This window comes from Pezoporus occidentalis, unplaced genomic scaffold, assembly GCF_034315485.1.
Source record: "Pezoporus occidentalis ecotype Australia unplaced genomic scaffold, CSIRO_AGI_Poc_V1 ctg92, whole genome shotgun sequence".
Taxonomy (NCBI): domain Eukaryota; kingdom Metazoa; phylum Chordata; class Aves; order Psittaciformes; family Psittacidae; genus Pezoporus; species Pezoporus occidentalis.
In genome coordinates, this window is record NW_026916284.1 from 820,238 (window position 1) to 834,280 (window position 14,043).

Genomic DNA, 14,043 nt, shown 5'->3' on the forward strand with positions numbered 1-14,043 from the left:
GTGGGGACCGGCATGGGGATCTCATGGCCCAAAGCACCGTTTTCCATGTCAGGGTCACCAAACCTCGCAGCCCTTGGTGCCCCTGGTGCAGCCCTGCAGACACCAGGTATGGAAACACCTCGTTTGCATCCATAGCTATGGCTGTTTCCTTCCATAGCCAACAGCTCCATAAGGAGCAGTGTGATTTCATACATCAGGATGCTGTCTAATGGAAAGAAGCCGGGTGTGGAAGCGGCACTGGAGCAATGGGGAAGGCTCAGCCTTGAATCGGGGAGCTCTGACGTGGTGTGAGAGGCTCAGGATGGCCCCTCCTGGGCTCTGGGGATGTTTTCCAGCCACTGGGCAGAGGATGGTGCCAGTTTGGCACATGGTCCAAGGAGCCACTGTGATGGGACAGCTCTGGTGCAGGGTCCGAGGGACGTGGAGCAGCCCGATGCCGTCGGGAGGAGGCCCCGAGGCCCCACACAGATGTTCCAGATGTGCATTTCATTCTGATTTAATCAGCTCTTTCCTGTGTGTCCACAAAGCCGTGACCTTCCTTCAGACACATTTCCAGGGCTATTCCCCAGCCTCTCCCCCTGCACTGCCACCATCTTCCACCACCAAACCCCTCACTTGCTGTTTAATCCATGCAGATGAGTTATGAGCCATGAATGGTCTCTGGTCCTGGTACGAATCCCTCTAAACCATGCATTTGGCTGGTTTTCCATGCGTGTTTGTTGGAGCACATACTGTACATGGGGGAGTGGTGCCCTGTGGACAGGGCATTGGGCAGATGGCAGGCAGAGCACCATCAGCTAGGAAACCATCAGGGCTTTTGGTGCTGTACGTGTATATGTGTACTGCCTCTGTCCTGACCTGTATCAATATTAATCCCCAGTCCTGAACACTGAGTGCTGGTGGCTCTGGGGACCCTCTGGGGAGTTGAGTGATTCCTGGTTGTGAAACATCAATGTTTTCCTTGGAGGTTGGCAGCTGGATCTATTGATCCATCCATCCATCCATCCATCCACCCATCATCCATCCACCCATCCATCCATACATCCATTCATCCATCCATCCATCCATCCATCCATCCATCCATCCATCCATCCATCATCCATCCATCCATCCATCCATCCATCCATCCATCCATCCATCCATCCAACCATCCATCCATCCATCATCCATCCATCCATCCATCCATCATCCATCCATCCATCCATCATCCATCCATCATCCACCCATCCATCCATGCATCCATCCATCCATCCATCCATTATCCATCCATCCATCCATCCATCCATCCATCCATCCATCCATCCATCCACCCATCATCCATCCACATGTACATGCATCCATCCATCCATCCATCCATCCATCCATCCACCCATCATCCATCCACATGTACATGCATCCATCCATCCATCCATCCATCCATCCATCCATCCACCCACCCACCCACCCATCATCTACCCGTCATCCACTCACCATCCATCCATCATCCACCCCTCATCCACCCCTCCATCCCTCCCTCCCTCCCTTATCCACCCATCCACCCATCCACCCCCAAACAGCCCGTGCCACCCCAGGTGTGCAAAACCAGGACACAGGGGCAGGAGCAGGAGCAGAATCCACACGGATACGATGGGGACCATGGGATGTGCTGTGGGGCTGGGGGACGAGCTCCTTGCTCTGTACACCCCAGTGCAGGCTCTGGAGCTGCTGGCAAGGGCCGTGCTGCTGGCGAGACGCTGCTGGATGGCTCCAGGTTTTTCCAGGCCCGTGTCTCAGTTTCTCTTGACTTTATGTGTTTTTATTTCCTATTAAAAGCCGCTGTCTCATTTCCTCCATGAAAAACAAGGCTCTTTCAGCAAGATGAATTCCTCCAGCTCCAGCAAAGCCCCTGTCTGCACTCAGAAACAAACAGGCTGTGTGGGACCTGTCACCTTCTCCCCTCTTCTTGCCCCACATCACCCGCTGGGCTTGGAGCAGGGCAGAGATGGTGAATCCCATCCCCTGGGAGCGCATGGATGGTGCCTGCTGCACGGATCCATCGGGCTGGTGCCATTTGCTGCCCTGCTCTTCCCCTTCCCTCCTGGGAGCCTTCTGTGCGTTGGGCAGGGTTTGCTGGTGGCTAAAGGAGGAGAAACCAGCGGCACTTCTCCAGGCTGCTGCATCCCGTTGCCATGCTGGGAACAGCAGGAAAGAGCCCTGGCATCTGCAACCCTCCGTCCGCAAGGGAGACAGATCCTGGGAGGCCCCAGGAGCAGCTCCCAGAGCATCTGCCTCAGCTGGAAGCACAGCGCAGATGCCTTTGGGATGAAAACACTTCCTCCACCCTCCACCTCCACCTGACATTTGGGAATGTGGAGCCGCAGCTCCCTGGAGCTTTTCCCGTCTCTCCTATTGGAGCCGTTACACATGGCTCTGGAGGGAGCCAGGAGGGAGAGGATCCTCCCTGGATTGTGGTCCGGGTGTTCATCCTGGCCGGCAGCACTGCACCAGGCCTGGGTGGGTCGCCTGCATCCCGGGATGTGGCTGGACACGGGGTGCACTGAATTGGTGGGTCCTCAGCATCCCTTTCTGATGGCTCCGATGGGTACCACGGACGTGGATCATAGAATCATGGAGTGGTTTGGGTTGGAAAGGACCTTAAGATCATCCAGTTCTAACCCCCTGCTATGGGCAGGGACACCTCACACTAAACCATATCCCCCAAGACCCCGTCCAACCTGGCCTTGAGCACTGGTCCTTGCAGGGCAGAGCCAAGCTGCACGGTGCCAGCATCCCAGCATCCTTTCTGGAGCCCAAGCCCCCGGAGGGGTGCCTCCATGGGGCAGCCCTGCCCCTCACACTGGCTCTGGCTCAGCTCCAGCCTGTCCCTCCATGGCAAACACAGTGATGGACACGGCCGGGGGACAGCAGCTCCTGGGATGCTCCTGAGAGCTGATTCTGCAGGGCTGGCAGCTCAGCTCTGCCTCCCGTCCCTCCTGCTTCCCTCAAAATGAATGTGCAATATTAAAGGATCAGAGCTGAGCTCCCCGGGTACAGAGAAACAACAAAACCCTCTTTATTTCCCAGCCCCCAGCTATGGATTTGGGATGAAATGTTGGTGCTGGTAGGCGTGGAAGGGCACTGCAGCCACAGCTTAACAGCCACGGTGCACATCAGGACAGGGCCACATCCTGCCCCTGTGCAGCTCCTTGGGAGAAGCCGGGGCTGTCCCTTAGGAAGGACTAAAGGAGAAATGAGATGAGGAGCGTTGCTTTGACAGCTTCTCAAGGTTTCCTTTGGGGAATGAGGGGAACAAGCTCGCCTGGAGGATGGGATTTTCCAGATGCTGGGAGAGGGGAAGGGAAGCAGGGGGTGGGATACATCAAAGGAAAGGCACAGCGCTTCCCAGAGCGGGTATTCCCTGCATGCCTCCGGTCTTGCCAGGTGTGGGGTGGGAAGCAGCTGTGATTACTGAGTGCAGGAGATTGCATTAGGCAGGGAGTTATCAAATACCCTGAGCTGGATGGGGGCAAGGGAGGTTTGCACCTTCAGTGAGTAATTCCAGCCCGGAGGAGCTGCAGAGGCACTGGGGGCAAACCAGTGAAGGCCCCACTTCCCACGCTGTGAAGGTGCTGTGCTGGGAGCTGAGGATGCTCTGGCCCATGGTGAGCAGCATCAGGTGAGGCTCCATGTCTTGCCCTGAGGTTTTTGGCTGGGTCCAGCAGATGTTTGGGGTTCGTGGGCTTGACTCTGCTGTGGAGACGTTTGTGTCCTCTCTGAGGGCTCTGCAATCTGGAGCAGATTGAGAGTGTGGGTCTGGTGGTGGTCTGCGGGGACCGGCTGTGTTTACCAGGCTTTGGGAGCACTTGGGATGAGGGAGGAAATAACACATGCACAAAATCCTCTGAGGAGGGAGAACTGGGAGGGTTTGCAAATACCAGAGAGGACAAGAGAGGTTAGAAAAATCTGCAGGAAACACAAAGGCCCAAGTCGGAAAAAGCAAAGCAAACCCATCTGGAGGGGACCAGGGAACAGAGCATCACGGATGCTGGGAGCCCTTTGGGGCAGCAGGCCTGGGAAAGGCATTCTGGAGGTGCCTGCTCAAGTGTCCCCCCCTTAGGAAGGGGCTCAGAGGGGCTCTGTCAGCTCTAATCCCTGCTCGCTGAGGCAGCAGCCAGCTTCTGGCAATGTCTGTGGGTCTGAGCTCCCCGTGACACCGGTGATCGGGGCTGGCAGGAGCCCATGGAGCTGACCCGGGGCTCTGGCTGCAGCCTCGGGCTCTTGTAGCTGCTTTATCCCATGGGCGCCAGCTGGGATTGCGATCCCAGGCTGTGGTGTGCCATCCCTGGGCTCCCGTCCCAGCCACCTCATTCATGCCTCAGGGGTCACTGTCCCTCGGCTCTAACTGTCCTGAAGTGCAAAGGCAATGGGAAGGGAAGGGAGTTTGAGCACTGGTATCATAGATCACAAACTGGTTTGGGATGGAAGGGACCTTAAAGCTCCTCCAGCTCCAACCCCTGCCATGGGCAGGGACACCTTCCACTGGAGCAGCTTGCTCCAAGCCCTTTTGTCCAACCTGGCCTTGAACACTGCCAGGGATGGGGCAGCCCAATTTAGTCAATGTTCCCCTTTCCACCACCCTCCTCCTCCCTGTGTGCTGCAGAGTGCCCGGTTCCTGCACAGGAATCCCTGAGCTGCTGCTGGTCTGTGGGAGCCGGGATGCTGCCCTGGATCATCTCCATCCCTTGAGGCAGCTCCCAGGGAAGCATCCTGAAGGTCACCCAGGGCAGTGGGAGCAGGGATGGTTTATGTGGTGTAGAGGCTGCGGGAGGATTAAAGGTGGATTGATTGGCCCTTAATAGCTCTGCCATAAATTCCTTTTCCAAACTGCTGTTTGAGAGCAGTGAAACCCCGGTGTTCCCAGAGCTCCCTTGCTTATTAAACAACTAATGAAGTGATTTGATTAAGCGCAGGGAAGTCTTTCTGGCTGCCCTTGTGCTTTGGAGCAACCTGGGATTATTAAAGCTGTTCCTTGGGAGATGCTGTGCTTTAAGACGTGCCTTGTTCACCGTAGCTGGGTTGATGTTGCAGTGAATTGCTGTGATTTCTGGTTGTCACTTGGTGTGTGGGAGCGCAGGAGATGCCCAGCCAAGCTAATGGGCTCAAAACTAGAGACGTTTAAAGCTGTGCTGCTCTGCCTTGTGTTGCCTCAGTAGCTCAGGGGTTAAGTGACTTTGTGGGCAATAAGATCCAGAGCTGGTGGGTTTCTCCTGTAGAGATGATGCTGCTGGGGCCTGAGCTGCAACTGCAGAGCAGGGAGCGATGGATACCCTGGGAGGAGAAGGGAGAGGGCTCTGGCATCCACCCTGCCTGCAGTGGGAACCAGCATTATGATGGGCAGCTACTGCCAGGGGCTCCTCTAATACCAATAATGAATAGCAACAGTAGTAAAAGGAGTTGGTGAGCTTGAAAGCAGAGTCCAGGCTGCGGAGGGAGAGTGGGCAGGAGCAGCATGAGTAACAGACATGAGAAGAGAGGAGGCAATGTGACCTCTGCAGATACACAAATTACTCAGCTCCTTCTGGCTGCATCAAAGATTTTCTGACTCACCAGCCTGGGGATTTAACCCCTGGATCCCGGGATGCAGGGAAACGGCTGCTCCAGCTCCTCGCCACTCTGCGAGCGTGGCTGGGGGCTGCCAAGCATCCCCCATCCTCTTCGAGGTGAGGAAGGCTCCAGGTGCCCCCTCTCCCTAGGTTTTGGGGGCACAGTGGGCTTGCATGGGGACCCCAGGACTAAAGAGGTGGAGGGATGAGGATGGAGGTGCAGGGATGAGCTCCATCCCTTCCAGCCATGTGCAGTGCCAGCTCCAGAATCCTGCACATGGTGCCTTATTTGCCCCTTTCCCCCCACTTCCCAGAGCCTTGGGAGCTGGGTCCAGGGGTGACCAACGGGGGGGGATCTGCCTTCCCAGATTCCAGTATAAAGCTCCAGAACCCCCCCTGGTTTAGCTTCACTTTCCACATCCCCATCCCTGCTGGGGATGGAGGACTCAGATGCAGCCTTCAAACAGCCCCATCTTCTCTTGCTCTCCCTCCTCGAAGGGGTTAAACCCCTCCCAGGCTCGAGGCTGTTCTCTTGTCTGAGGGATTAATTGGAACCAGGTTGCTGCTGAACAGAGCTACTTGGTTGGAGAGTGTCTGAAGGGCTTCACCCCTCCTTGAACCTGGCAAGAGGAGATGGGGCAGAGCCTCAGATGCTGATGGGCATCCGCATCCTATTCCGAGAGCAGGAGGGGCAGGTCTGGAGGGATGCAGGAAGCTTCTGCTCCCTCTCACCCCAAATCACCTGGAAAAACAGGAAAGGAGAGAGGGGAGACAGATTCCAGCACAGTTGCAGGAGGCAACTGTAAAGGCTGGACCCATGGAGCTGTGCCAGGGAATGGCTGGAAAGAGCTGGGAGCAAGTGGGGAGAGATGGAGTGATAAGGAATGGAGCTCAGCTAGGTGGAAAATACAGGAGGAGCTTGATTTATTTGCTGTTTCCCTTCATCTCCTTCGTTTCCAACTCTTATCGTGGCTTGGGAAGAGTTCATCTTGAGCCTTGTGCAACGATGGGACCGGCTCCATGGGGCAGGAAGAGGGCAAAACCATCCCCAGCGAAACAAGTGCGGAGCTGTGATGGAGAATCCTGGCTATTGGGCTTCTGGACTTGGTTTAAACCAAGCTGGGATTTGCAGCAGGACAGCTTCCATTGTGAGATCTCCTGTTGTTCCAGGGGAGGCAGGGACCCCATCCGCAGGAGCCGCTCCTCCTGTGGTGCCTTTTCCATTTCTGGGCCTGGGTTGAGCTCTGTTGAAAAGCAGGGAGTGAGTGAGAGCAGCGCCTGGAGCTGGATGGGAGCAGGGGTTTCAGTTTCATTGGAAGGGCCCCATATTCGGCCTTTTTTTTCCACTCCAAAATAATGCAAAAACACAAATAAGCCATTTCCCGTAAAGCAGCACTGTTGGAAAAATCTCCCTTGGAGCTGAAGGAAACATTTTTATTCCATACAATCAAAATATTTCACTCCTATTTTTACCTTCGCTCAAGTCCTTGATGGGAAACGGAGACTGTTTTTAGGGATGCGATTTCACCTGCGCTTGGGGGAATGTTCTGGGGTCTCTGTCCCTTCCCAAAGCTGCTGCCATGTTCCAAGGCAAAGGCTGGGGCTGAAGGAAGGGAACTGAGGGATGTTTCCCAGGGTCTATTCCCACTTTCCCAGCTCGTGCCCCTGGAATGGAAGCAGTGAGCCCCAGCATCGCAGACCTGAAGGAAGCACTCCTAGTGCTGCTCCATGGGAGATGCTGAACCCCGTAAGGGGAAATGAGGCACCCACCTCCCCTTGTGAATGGCTGAAGAGGTTTCTGCTCCATCTCCTTGCACAGCAGAGCCTCAAGCATTTGGGTGATGAGTGGCCCCATGAAGCCAGGGAAGGGCTGGGGGATGAGGCTGCTCTGGATGATTCCGGATGAGCCCGGGTTAATCACAGCCCTGCTCTTCCCCAGCAAGGAAGGGAAGTGTTTATAGGGAGAGGGGTGTGAGGATACAGCCCTTGGAGGGCCGCTTCTGGAATGGTCTTGGAAATCTGATGCTTCCTCTGATGTTTCCCTGCTCTCAGCATCTGCCCCATGGGTAGGACCTGTGAGGAAGAGTTAACTCTTCCCTGCAAGCACTGTGCATCCTGCTGCAGGGAAAGGGATGGGGCTGCAGGCCTGGGCATGGCCAAGTGTGAAAATGAAATAACCCAGCTCAGGAAAGGGGGAAGAACCCACTGGGCTTCTCTTAGGGAGGGAAAAGGCCCACGTTCCATAGGATCTTTATTCCTTGAAAGAGGCTGAGACAAGAAAACAGAGCATTTGCTTTCAGAGGAGGAAGGATGCTGGGCAAAGCAGACGGGGTTTTGCTCTCATGGTGAGAGCAAGGGAGGCAAGCAGGGGTTAGGGACCAGCCTCTGAGCGTGTCCTCAACACACCACAAAGGGCCATGGGGATGAAGATGTCCGGGTGTGGGGAAGCAGGGATGGAGGAACGGTGCCTGGGGCAGGCAGGGTCCTTGAATAAGGAGCTGCAGAGGGACAGGAGCCTGCAGGGCTCTGGCCCAGAGGCTGGGGAGAGATGGATGAAGCCAAAGCCCTTGGCAGCTCTTAGCAGTTAGAAATGAGCTGAATTTATGGCTGTAGTATTTGGAGCAGTTTCTGAGCACCTCTGGGGCTCTGACAGCCCTGTTTGCTGCGCCAAGCAACACAGGCAGATCTGCTTCGTGTGTAACGTAACGGGGCCGCAGAGATCCCTCCCCACACCAGGCCTGTGCATCCGTCATCCCCTGGCCTTCCAGCTCTCGGTGCTCTCTGGTTTCCCCTCGCCATCACACATGGAGGAGGATGCTGGTGTGGGGCAGCTCAGTGCACTCAATGCAGATCTCCCCACACCAAGGCACGGGGCTCTCTCTTCAGCCTGGGACATCTCCAGTGCTTTTGGTGCCTGTGGCTGAATGGTTTTGGAGGTGGCTGTCCTCAGGCTGGGCTTTTCCTGGCGACAGGAAGCTCATGGTGGTATCCCCCGTGGCTGAAGGGCCAGCGTTGTGTTCCCAATGGGATAATGCACTGTTGGTATCACCTCGCTGTAGGAGCACAGAAGGAGAATATTAACAGGAAAGAGCAATAACCAGGGTGTCCCCAGCCATGCCTTGCCCAGGGTGGACCTGCTTTACCCTAAATAGGAGCACTTCTCCAAGGGGCAGCAGCTCCTGAGGGATGGGGCTGTGCCTTCACCCCACTGGGGACCGTGGTGGTGGCACAGGGAGCACAGGGTTGGATGCCTGAGGCAGCCCATGTCATGCGAGGAAAGGATCGGGCTGGCGCCTGCCTTCGGAGAGGAAAAGTACTGGATTGGAAGGAGGAGGAGGCAAGGATGAAGGCCAAACCCAAGGGAGGACGAGACACGACTCAGGTGTTTCCATTGCAGCTTGCCCAGACAGTGCAGAGGAGGTGATGGAGGCCATGGGCGCAGGGTGCTGCTGCAATGGCACCAGCCATATCCACCCTCTGCTTTCCCCCCCAAGGGGCACAGGGAGCCCTGGGCAGCAGTGACAGAGCCGTGTCACCCAGGATGGCAATGGGGTGCCCATGGCAGCTCAATGACTCCTTTCCTTCTGCCTTTCCTATTGCCCAAGGCTTTGTCCTTGTCGACTCTCTCACCCCAATGTCCCCGTTCCCCTTATGTGTGGGCAGCCCTTCATGCATTTGATGATGTATTTATATAACCCCCTACTAAAGCCTTGGCCTGAGCAGCATCTTGTGGTGCTGGGACCCACTGGCTAATTGGGGGGTTGGCTCCAAAGCCTTGCTTTCGTGGTTTCCATTGCACTCTGTTGGAGTCGCATTGAATCACCCCCTTGTTCTTGTGTTAACCAACACTGGCAGCTCTTCCCGCTGCGGAGCTGACACCAGGAGCCCTTCCACCCTCTGAAGTGCTGTTGTGGCTGCAGGAAGCCTTCCCAGCGTGGTCCTACCCCATCCCTGGTGCCAGCGTGGTCTGAAGGGGGTTGCAGTCCCCCCTTGTGCTGTGTGGATAAGGAGGAGGAGAGGGGAAAGCTGTCCTCTCTTTAGCTAAAAGCTAAAGGAAGCGCGGCTCCTGAGCTGCAGAGCTCGGGGTGCCAGCACAGGGACCCTGCAGGGTGCTGCAAGAGAGCAAGAAGCAAGCAAAGCATCACTGAGAGCACGTATGGGGTGCGCTGCTCCCATTCCATCAGCTCTATGGAACACGAGGTCTCTTCCCCATGTGAACTGCTGGCTGGAGGACATTGTCAGCCCCATCCCTGTGTGGGGCAGGATGGAGGGGGGGTCACCCTTGGTGTCCTTGTGCCATGGGAAGGGTAGAGTTGGGTGAAAAGCGAGTCCCCAGATTGACACCATTTAGCCCCAGGGGTAAACTGCTCCCCTGGGCTGGGGTGGCAAAGGCAATCCCAGTCCCGCATCCCATGGCTGGGAGGTGATGGAGGTGCTGGCCCATGCTGGGCATGGGGCAATGGTGCTGCTGCTGCTTTGTGCTGGGGAGAGGGGGAAACCAGCCAGGAAAACTCCTTCCCTCTGCTCTGGAGTGCTTCATTCCCAATGTGATGTTCTGCTAAACCCGGCTCCGATAGGAACTGGTTCGGTCACAGGTCAGACTGCTGGAGCCAACACGGAGCAGGGAAAGGGCATCCTTGCATTCCAAGCTGGAGCAATGTGGCTGGGGCAGTCCCTGGGTCCTGATTCTGGCCCCTAAATCCGCTCCCTAAACGCGTGCCTCAGTTTCCCCTCCTGCAAAGGAGGCAGCGGGATGCGGAGGCAGCTTTGGCTCGGCCGATGGGATGTGACCTCCGCTGGGCAGCAGCATTCCTGCGGGAGGGAATCGCTTCCTAGGGAGCAGCCCCACGGTGCAACACAAGGCTGGGGAGCCCAGGGGACGGAGGGGCCCCTGGTTCCTGCAGCACCGCATGGTTCATGCGGCCATGAGCTGATGGGCTCAGCAGCCTCGGCCCTGCTGCCAAGAGCTAATAAGCGGCTGCTTTGCAAGGGGAAAAAAAAAGAAAGAGGGGGTTTGGACTTCTGTGCCTCGGAGAAATGAGCCGGATGATTTCATCCCTGAGAAATGCGAGCTTTGGTGCACGCTGCATCCCCTCCCTGCGCTTAAAGCAGCCACAAGCCCAGCACAGGGGGTGGGAAGAGGGGTAGGAAGGGGCTGAGGGATGCAGGGAGGCTTGGGGGGCTTGGTGGTTGTGGAGTGGTGGCCACCGCTGGGGACAAGGGCCTGTCCTGCTGTCACCCCATGTGGGATGTGGGGTCCTTGTGTGCCACGATCCCACCTTTGGGCTGGTCCCTGTTGCGGAGCTTCAACCCCTTCCTTCACTTTGCTTTTCACTCAGCAGGGACCAAGGCTCCTCTCGCCCACCCCTGTGATGAGGTCTGTCCAGTCTCAGCCTGCCTTGAACAGACTCTTTCCCTAGGGGGAGAGCATTGCTTCCAGTGTGGCTTCTTTCCTGGGGTGATGGAGCGGGTCCCATCAGGGTGGGCAGGGCTGCAGACTGCTCTGTGTGTGTGTGTGCGAGCCCCACTGTGCCATGGCTCTGGAAGCACTGTGGGTTGTCTGAACAGAAGAGGCAGCTGGGTCACAGCCCTGCAAGCACAGAGCTCCCTTCTGCCTGGGGTGATGTGGGATGCGGATCCTGCTTCCCCCCCCTCCTTGTATCCTCAGGTCAGACTGGCTCTGGGACACGTTGGGATGCAGGCTCATGGCACTGCTTGGCTCTTCATGCATTGAGCAGCAAGGGGCTGATGCCTGGGGGGGGGGCTGAGGTGCATGGGGTTTGTGCCTGCACCAGGAGCCAGCGAGGGTGAGGAGCTCCCAACCTTTTCCATTCCCTAACCCTGCCCTGGCTGCTGTGATGCTCGGGCACCCGCTGCACGAGGCTCTTCTCCAGGGGACGTTTGCCCATAGGTTTAATGACCAGAGCAGCGGCTCTGCTCTGAACAGGCTCCACTTGTTGTTGTTTTCCCTCTGGGGCAGGGGTCAGCTGCCTTTTTGTCTGCTTTTCCTGCTCGGGATTGAGTGCAGCTTGTTCCTTCCAGCCTGGCTCTGCCTCTGTCCATCTGTGCTGGGGAAGCCGCATGTCCTGGTCCCCGGTTCAAGCAGTGCGAGATGCTCAGGGATGGATGGAGAGGCCGTGTGATGCCTGGGGAGAAGGGAAGAACATGGAAGGGATGCAGGCCACAACCTCCTCTTGCATCCCTCCCCTTGCTGTGTGCTGGGGTGCCAGCAGTGACACAAATGCCCTCCCCAGCCAACCACGGAGCTTGAACCTGCTCACCTTCATCCCTCTGGAGTGCTTTGGTTTAGGGTTGCTTTATTCAAGCACCTTCCCCGTGTCCCCTCATCAGCCATGCTCATGCAGCATCTTCCCAAGGTGTTTCCAGATGTTTGCTGGCGATGGAAACAAAGGCCTGGAGCATGTCCTGCCCTTGCCCCATGTGCAGCTGGAGGGGGGGATAAAGCACATCGTGCAGCATCCCAGCAACAGGAGAGCAGGATCCATGCATTACAAAGCAACATACTTTTCCCCTTCGCTCACTTCCCACTCCAGAGCTTTACTTGGAGCCAAGTGTTTCTCCCAGGCTCCTGGTGACGTGCTCCCAGAGAGCTTTGGGATAAGCTGAGTTTAACTTTCCAGGTCGGTGGTCACCCAACCCCAAATAACAACAGGAGAAGGCACGCGGCATCATCCCACTGGGAATGGGGCCATCCCAAACCACCGGTTTTGGGGGGGACCCATGGACTCCCCTCATCCCCTTCCCATGGCAGCGGTGGTTGCTGATGGAGAGCACGGCCGGCTCGTGAGGCTTTGCTGCCTGGGGTTTGACATTATACCCGCTCAGACCGAGCGGCCGCAGGGACATCTTGGGTTTCCTGTTGCTTTTTGCCCTCCCCTCCTTTCTGCAATGCAATTTTTTAGCTCTCCAAAGGGACTTTTAAGATCTGGCCCTTAGGAAATAGCAAAGCTGCTGTGCCATAAATCAAGTGTGTTTGGACAGCACTGAGCACAGCGGAGGCTCCGCTTGGGCCAGCGTGGCCGATGCTGGGATAACGTAAAGAGCAAGCATCTCCCTCTGGCCAAATAAACATGAAGCTGCTGTTGCTGTGGTGTGGGGAGCAGGCTGGTCTGAGCACAGCCCTTGCCTGTGTTTGAGGAGCCTCTGAGCTGCTTTGCTCTGTGGAACTCCTCTTTCTGAGCCCCCTGGGGCTGGGACCATGGGCTCTTGGTGTGTGCTGTGGTGTTGCCCCTGGCCAGGAGGGAATGGAGCTGCTACAGGAGCCTGAGGTGCTGGAAATGGATATGATGAGGTTCAGGATGGGACCTTCTGCCAGGGGAAGGGGCTGCTGGTTTAAGTGTGCCTGATGTGCCTGCGTGAGTGCTATGGAGTGGTGCATGAGGGGAATGGATAATGATGGATGAGGGTGCTCCCTGCATCTACCCTTTCCCAGCTGGACACAACAGAGGCACTGGTTATAATGGTTTTGGTTTTTTTTTGCTCACATCCTCCCTCTGTTGCCTCTTGTTTCCTCATCTGGGGTGTCTGCAATGCTGCTGTGGGCTCCCTGCAGGAGCCAATGGGGCACGGCTGGGTGCTGAACCCTCGCTGTGCCCCATGGGCTGGTGGGATGCAGCCTCTGGGCTCCTTGGGACAGCATTCCTCCCTGTTTACCCGCCTGATGCTGTCCCTTGTGTTGCCCTTGGTCGAGACGAGCTGTTCCTGCAGCCCTGGCTCCGTCTCCCGGTACTTCCATGCTCAAACATTTCCTCTCCTACCTCCGCCAGACCAAAGAGGTATTTCTGTTACAATCCTCTGCAGGACAAACAGGCCATGGCTGGGAAAGGGGATAAACCAAAGGGATAGGGCAACAGGGGGACCAGGGCTGAGTGGGATGCTGCAGGGGTACTGAGACTGGGATCTCTCTGTGCCAGCAACGCTGTGAGCACAGGTTTGCTCTGTGGCCACGCTCCATCACCCCCTTCTATACAAGAGCAGGGCCAGATTTGCTCCAGACACAGAATAAACCGCGCTCACTGTGCCCATTGCCACGTTTGAGGCTGCAGCCTGTTGTGTCTTCAGCATCTCAAAGGATGTCTTTGAAGGTGGATTCGCAACTTGGACGTGGAAAGAAATTCCTGCAGGAAGCAAATTCAACAAACCAAGTCCTTTGGCTGGGAGCAAACTGTGTAAGCACCAGGTTTGCTGATGGTTCTAGTGCTCCCCAGCCCCAGGAGCTGTGTTAGCAGCGTCTCAGGGTGGGTAGCACAGTGGATAAAGTCTAAGGAATGAAACCTTTCCATGCCTGGCATCACAGGGTGGCTTCTGTGCAAGCAATTGCCCCATTCAGTGCCTCAGTTTCCCCTCTGTCAATGCCCAAAGTGAGTGTCTGTTGGGTAGCAGGAAAGAAACCCCAAGCCATGAAGCATCCCCATGGATCTGGGGACTTCTGACGAGCTTT

At 56.5% G+C, this 14,043-nt stretch overlaps 1 long non-coding RNA gene across 1 annotated transcript; it reads left to right on the top strand.

The window, feature by feature from the left end:
* The first annotated feature begins 1,590 nt into the window (after positions 1-1,590).
* LOC134157049 (uncharacterized) lies at positions 1,591-13,627 on the top strand. The gene is made up of 2 exons (XR_009962171.1): positions 1,591-3,655; positions 13,404-13,627. It is a non-coding gene; the product is annotated as an uncharacterized LOC134157049 (long non-coding RNA).
* The last annotated feature ends 416 nt before the right edge of the window (positions 13,628-14,043 follow it).